The sequence below is a fragment of the Carcharodon carcharias genome, chromosome 26, assembly GCF_017639515.1.
Source record: "Carcharodon carcharias isolate sCarCar2 chromosome 26, sCarCar2.pri, whole genome shotgun sequence".
Lineage (NCBI taxonomy): Eukaryota > Metazoa > Chordata > Chondrichthyes > Lamniformes > Lamnidae > Carcharodon > Carcharodon carcharias.
Window position 1 is genome coordinate 33,505,411 of NC_054492.1, and position 8,196 is coordinate 33,513,606.

The window sequence follows — 8,196 nt, forward strand, 5'->3', positions numbered from 1 at the left end:
CCTCCACTGTGGATTTGGAAATAAAAACAGAAAATGCTAGAAATATTCAGCAAGTCAGGGAGCATAGGTGGGGAGAAAAACTGAGTTAACGTTTCAGGTGGTTGAACTTTCATCAGAACTGGATAGGATTCTGTGGTACAGAGGTGTTGGAAGGCAACCAGGAGCTATGTATTAAAGAGGTCAAAATAGCTGCATGCAAACAGATCAGGCTTCAGAATGTTCACTTCAATAAATTGTTTGGGGAATGTGTTGACCTGTGCAATTTGATGGTGATGTTCTAATTTATAGATCCAAATTAAGAAGCACATACAAAAAATAAATAACTGGTTCTAAGACATTATGTCCTCCTGAAAAATAAAATTGATTCTGACTATTAGAAAAAAAATGTAGTTCTCCAAAGAACACTGTAAAGCATGGAGCAAAGGAACATTATTCATCCAATCAAGCAAACTCCTTCAACAGCCCACGTACAACACACCTTACCACCCAATTAATATCCTAAAGGAAACTTTTGCATAAGTACTTCCAGATTCCCAAAGATAATCAAGCAAGACTCCAAAATATTCATTCATCCACCCATCCTCAATCTCTAGACTATAATTAACCATCCAACCCAGCCCCAGCAGCAAGTCTTATAGAGTGTTCAATCTCAATCTATTCCCTGAACTTCCAAGCCTCTTCCCAAACATTTATCAGCTCCTTTTTGAAAAAAATATCTTTTCAAGAAACAAACCCAATGTTTTAATCTTTCCATGAGTCTGACCCACATCCACACACAATGGGAAAGAAAAACTTCTCCAATCTCTTGCTTCTTTTGGAATGTTTCTAACATTTACTCAGTGCCCTCTAGTTTTTTTGATCACAGGGCATGTTAAATACCTTGGTTCCACATACATCATTTGTACCTCTGCATGATACATAGTTCATCTTCCCTAATGAAAATAAATCTGTCTTTCAACATATTGAGTATTCGGATGAGCTTTTCTATAAAATTCATCTGAGCCCAATGTAAAAATCTTGTTATAGTTAGATGTGTTTTTATAGCGATGGTTCTTTATATGGATTATCTATTAATAAAGGGAACTAACCAGCAGTGGTAAACTTATTCCTCTCTTCACCTCAATAATTTAAAGTTAGTTTTCGTGTACCTCTGGTCAGGAATACTTTAGCAGGGTCACCAGTCAGATAAGTGAAGGACTTCCTAACAAGCCTTCATAGTATTTATTTTCCCGTGATACTTTTCTCCTCCTGAAGATACATGACTGAGTGTGGTATTGCTTCAGAAATCCTCCACTACTTCTCTCAAGTAGCTCCACTTGAAGTGTGAATGGTAATGTCATCAGACAATTTAATCATCACACAGTACAGCCCAACCCAAGCCTCACCCAATATTCAAACACAATACTAAAGGATATTGGATAATGCTCAGGAACGGGAAAACTAGGTGTTATTATTTTCATTCTCTAGCCCAAGGCAATTGAAGTCAATTGACACACTTCAACTATCACCCAGCCTGAGATGGTCCAATCAAACACAGCTGAGACCCTGAATTGGGATTTTTATGGCCTATGTGGTTTAATATACATTAAGTATCCATTTAGCCATTAGGTTCACCCACTCCTGCTGCATTTAAGTACAGCAGAGCAGGATGAATTATGGGCCACTGGGGTTTAGGGTCTTTTTACTTGGTAATACCCAGTATACAGTACATCACAGGGTATATTAATGATAGAGTTCTGTAGGAGGAAATTACTGTACCAGTGTGATAAAAATGATTATAACTGAAATAACACATTCACATTTCGATTCTTTGTTAGGGATACTATGGTTGGACTCTGAAATCTGCACCGCATTCTAATATTATCACAAACCAATCCAATGTTGGCAGAATCATTGATTTCATTGTGTTAAATATGTAGATAAAATGCTCAAATTTTAAAAAAAATATATAAATAATTTCAAATTCATACTTTTGTTTGTAAAATTCAGTGATCAATGATTTTGTGTGGTTAAAGTAGATTTACAAAAGCTGTAACATTGTATTCAATGCAGGCCAGTCATAGGAAATATAGTTTGAAAATAGCATTTATTGTCGTAGCATCTTTATTGTGAGTCTTGCTTTATCATGCTGTATATGTATCACACACTAAAGTTTGCTTGTTTGATGTATACCCTATCTGTAATCTGTAATCACCTTCATACGCTGAATCCTGGGACCTACTTGTAAATGCTGCAGTTGACATTTTGTACTGTTTGTTTAGCCAAAGACTCTTTATCGACCCTGAGGTTACTGTTGGCAGGAATAAGGTGTTACTTTGTGTTTTATTTCCAGCCTACCTCTTCAAATCAGTAGAAATTTTACAATGTACCTTTCTCCATTATAACAAAACCAATAATCAGTTAAAAAGAATTAGTGGCTGTCAGGTCCATAAATGAGCTTTCGGAAACCTGTTGTACTGACTGGCATCAAAAGAACTTTCACACTATCATTGATATAAAGACACATTACATTTCAAGAGACAGTATTCTTCTCTGGTGGTTTTCATAAATTGGCAGTAACGAATTGCCAGTCCACCTACAAGTGGAACATAATTCCTGCCTAGGGCTGCCCAGTGGCACTAATTGAGACATATTGGCAACCAAACACAACATCTGCCCATTATCTTCATTTTACCATGACTGCTTTTAATGGTTGAGATCCAAAAGGTCGCATCAGTTGGCCATGCATTTCACTGTAATGAAGTACTAAGGGAAATGGGCATTAGAAATGAGGACCTGTGTTGCTGCCTGATCATTGATTACAGTTGGAACTCTTACCTTCCTAGGCTAAGAACCACAGCAGTGACCATCCAAACTCAAACAACAGTGAGGAGGGTCTTGACTTTTGTGTGATAGTTTAAAACTGAATATAGTGAGTCAGCAATGCCTTTTATATGTCTTCCAAATTTTACTTCCATTGAAATCATCAGGAGAGATGTCAAACAGGCTACTGACTCACCATCACCTGTTCACATAATAACATCAAGAATTACTCCAGGTCTCAGTTAAACAGGAACAACCGACAATTTTTTTGAACACAGATGTGTAAGCATAGGATAAGCTTCACAATAACATAATTGGGATAGCATTGGCCTTGAGGCCCAAGGCTGTCCATTATTCTAATATAGGAGCGTACTTCATGGGTACAGCTGAATAGCAGATAAAGTATGCTCCACTGGAATGGTGCTGGTAAGGAGGAGTGAAATACAGTATGGTCAACTTGCCCTATGCAAAGAACATCTGTCAGACAATAATTGAGTTCCACTGAGTGCAGCAAGGGACATGTCCAGATGCTGCATATTTACACTGTGAGGAGATGAATGGTTCCTGCAGGAAGACCAGATGTAGGAAGTTTATTTAAAGTGGAATTCTTCAGGAATAAGTAAAGCCACCTGCTGTCCAGGATGAGCCAAAGTTGAACCATTGGAGTAGCCATTTATTTATTTCTTGACCTCAGTAGTAAAGAGGAAGCTAAACTCAGTCACAAGTTCACATTTCACTGATCAAAGAAATTAGTTCAACATGGTGAAAGGAAGAATTGACACGCAGAAAACTAGTCATTGTACTTTTCAAATCCAACAGACACCCAGCTACAATCAAATTAATATTGACGAGTATCTGTGTTTGGTGAAAACCATTTCCCATTGTATTTACTCTTGTTAAATAAATCACTCTAGACATCAGTTCCTGGTTAGCAAAATTGTTTAAAACATTTTGACAATTCAAATTCAATTGTTGCTTTTTACACACATTGCTATTGAAAGAATCACAGCTAAAGTGCAAATCCGTGATGCATTATAATTTAGAGAATGGTTCATCATGGCCATAATGTGCAATAAGAGGAATGAGTTCATTTGATGTTAATGCACTTTTGGATGCTCTTTGCGACCTGGGTTTTAATGCAGTCAAGAGCAATGGAATGAAAGTTCCTTGTCTCTGTCGACTCTAACTTGCTACATGAAGTGAATGTGAGGTAATATCTATCTAGCATAAAACAGCTCCTTCAGCATTAATTCACTATCTAACTTGAAAGGACCAAAAACGTAGGAGATAAAAATAAACTCATTAGGAAGTGCTTTTCCTTGGATAGGAGCTAATGCACATTGTTGATGTGGGTGACTTCACTGTACCTGTCATGCAGCATAAAAGTGTTCCATCCTCTTGCTCCACTAACTTGATTAACATTCAAAAAATACCAGGGAAACAAAGGCCAAGAAACCATACAACACAATGAATTTTATGAGTAAGTATTGAGATCTTCAATGTTGAATCAAAAGAAATGTTGAACAGAAGTATTTTTGCTTCTTTTGTTTACACCAGAGTGCTCTGTTAGTTTCCACATTCTCTCACTCAGCAGAGCAGCACAAGGCTCCCCATGAATACCATCAATCTGCAACATAGATTGAAGTAACAGTGTAAGAGAGATGGACAAAGATGGCTTCTTCTCATTGTTCTCATACTTGTGGACACTGGAAAGCCTTAGCCTGTGAGAAAAGTCAAAGGCTAGTGTGTGTTTTGCTTTTCCAATAAAATGAAACACCTCAACACAGCACTGCCTCTAAGTCCACCAAATTGAACTATCATGGAGAGCTCAAAGGCCGGGCAGCTCACATTGAGACCAGCAATCAGGTGTTCACCTTTTACTTTTAAGAAAGCATGGTCCTACATCCTTATGAAGGAAAGGGACAGTGTCTCTCTATATTGATTATATCTGGACTATGTGTCCTAAAGGTATAATCACCAAGAGGACACTCAGTAGAGCACATACATCTGCCCACATTGTGGTAACACAACATTGGGCAGAATTTTTCTCTCGTTGGGCAGGCGTGCGCCTGACCCGAAAGGGAGAAAATAGTCCGTGATGACATCAAGCGAGCATCCCGACATCGTCGCGCACTTGGTCGGCAGGCGCCCACAGGAGTCAGTTGTGCACCCACCTACAATTAAGAGGGCTGTTAAACCCATTGATTAATTAATTGAATTGAATTTTCTCCTACCCTCCAAATTTGTAATTGGCCATCGGGTGAATAGGCCAAGAGGCCTTTGAATTTTTTGCAAAACCTCATCCACGGACGAGATGAGGTTTTGACCAGTGATTTTAAAAGAAACTTTTAAATCTCATCTTTAACATGTCCCTGCTCATTTGACAGTCACATGAGGGGATAATGTTTTCCTTATTTTTGCATTCTTTATTTGTAATGTTAAAAATCTTCAGCTCCCTGAGGCAGCTTGCACTCCTCCCCACCTCCCACCAACGCCCCCCACCCCACCCCCCCCCAACTACCCCCCAACCTCCCCTCCCAACCCAGGCAGCGCCGAGCATTGCAGGACGCGATTCACTCTGGCCGGCCATTAATTGACCAGCCAACATGAAATTGCGGTCAGGGCATGATCACGGGAGAGGTAAAAATCTTGCCCATTATTATGATTACACAGCTCTTTCTTGAGGATTTTCCCTGCCCAGTTGATGTTCTGTAACTACAAAAGTGAAAAAGGAAATATTTTTATTAAGAGCTTCCACCTCACTGAGGAGGCTTCAGAACCAAACCAGATAAAAACAACCTGCTTTGAAAATTCTGCTCAAATTTTGACAGCTGCGACAAATTCCACCACAGCAGCTGGAACAACCCACAACATTCTAAACAAACAATAATCAAAAAACAACCCACAATATTCTTTAAAAATGTCAATTTAGCCTATCTCCCAGTGTTAACGGATCTTTTAAAAAAACTCCAAGATTTAGATCTGGATTCACATCTTCACCAAAACCTATTCGGTCCTTCCTTGGGCTATAAGCTATACCAAGTTTTGTTGAAATCTGTCCATTAATTTTTGAGATATAATGTTTACAAATAGATAAACAAACAGGGTGAGAGCAGTGAGAGCACTGTCTCCACCCATCTTTGGTGGTAGAGATAATTACTCAAATCTACTGACAAATCAGATTGCATTAAATGTTCCAGCCATAAACTTTTTAAAAGAATTTGATTTTCAAATAAAAAGATAAACAAAATAACTACATCACCTAACCCGAAGCCTGAAATCCTTCTCTGTAACAGAAATATCATCATCAAATAAATCTGTCAACAGCTCATTATATAATCTTGCAACAAACATTTTTTAACCAAAATCTGTTGTGTGAGGCGAAGGGATCGGAATGTGCAGTATTAAAATATTTTTTTTTTGTGGCAGATTTCAGCTGTAGGCTGAGAACTCAAAACAAAAAGCAATTAGATGGGGCAATAAATTAGATGTTGGCCTTTTACTTTAAGAATCAAATTAAGCCCTGATTGATAACGATGATTTTTAAACAGACTACTCAGTTTGGAGAGAAATGGAGCTCAAAGACACAGTTAGTTAACATTTAAGATGGTCCTCCTCACACTCCTTAACTTGTGTACATCATAATCCCTTGATACAATGCAACAAGCTTGTAAATGTTTTGTACTAGGGTTTTGAAAAGTAAAACTGTACTGATGTATCAGAGGTGCCAGCAGGCATAAACCAGACACACATTTCAACAAGTTAAACGAGCATGTATTTGTCAGTGTGGAAGGAAGCTCTCCCCTTAACTAAATAGTCTGCACTCACAAGGAATCGAGGCCTGAAATTTTGAGGTGGCGGGCAGGCTTAGCAGAAGTGGGCAGGGGTGGCCACCGCCTGTGATTAGCTCCGCACTGCCATTTTACGCAGGCCAGCCCAGCGTATGACACGAGCCGTACCACTCGGCGCTACCTGCGGGGACGGGGGAAGGAGGGAGAGTCTGGGCCACAGAGCTGCCTCAGGAAGATTGAAGCATTCTAACATAAATGAATAAATGGTTTGAAAACTTAAGTAAACATGTCCCCTCATGCGACAAGAGATAGGACATGTTTTATATTTCAGAAAATTTTTTATTTAAGTAGTGAAAGCTTTCGGAAACGTCATCCCGCTCGTGGATGAATCTTCCTAAAAAACATGGAGGCCGCTTGGCCTTTTCACCTGACCGCCAACCTTAAGGTTGGACCAGCAGCGTAAACAATTACATTATTTAATTTGTTAAGTACCTTAATCAGCCTATCAGTTATCAGCCAGACGTCATCGCATATCATTATACGCACCTTGGTGTCGGGTCCCCCCCCCCCCCCACCCCGCCCCCAACTGCATGCTGGCTGAAAAATTCAGGTCCAAATGTTTTCACATGAGGCACCTAGAGCCAGTGGAGATTTCATTGTTTTATTTTGTTTTAGCACTCTAATCAATGTCTGGGTTCTCAACCGAGAATACATAATAAGGCTTGGCTGAAACACCAGCAATCCATTAGCCTGTTGAAACACCTGACCCCCAGAGAAAACATTGCTTGATTGACAGCTCTGGCTCACTGATCTCTAGTGTCAATTTCCCAATGTTTATTTACACAAGATAAAGAGGTTTCAAGTGCTTGCAGTTTCTACCATTGAAACTTTAAAAGACCTGGATAATTGACACTTTTATCAGGCTGTGGTAGAAGATATTTTTATTAACGAATGACTGTTCTTGTAAAGCTTCTTTTTTACACATCCAGCTGTCACTATAGGGCTCATTGCTTCAATACAGTGTATAGTGGGTGAATGGACATGGAAATGCCATAGTTTGAGCGCCGCCTGTGCGGACGGTGGGAGGGCAAGCGGGTCAAGCACAAATTCTGCGCATGTGCACAAGTGAGCGCTGCATAATCTCCCTGAGGCACAGAGCTGCTTCGGGGAGATGAAGATATAACAAAAAATAATAAAGGAAATAAATATATGATAAAACATGTTCCCCTCATGTGACTCTGTCACATGAGTAGGGACATGTTATTAATGAAAAATTAAAGTTTTTATTTTATTTTTATTTGCTTTTGGAAACTTCATCCCGCCTGTGGGTGGGGTTTCCAAAAAAATGCAAAGGTCCCTTGGCCTTTTCGCCTGCCCGTCAACTGTAAGTTTGGATGGGCAGCAAAAATTTTAATTTAATTGGTTACTTCATGGCCTTAACAGGCCTTTTAATTGTCAGCAGGCGACCAAACTATCGCATGACTGCACATTGGCATCGGCACGGCTTGGCCAACATCAACGCCCATCATGTCACACTCGAGCGGGTTGGCTGCGTGGCTGCCCACCGAGCAAAACTTTCTGCCCCATGAAAATTGCAAAGGCT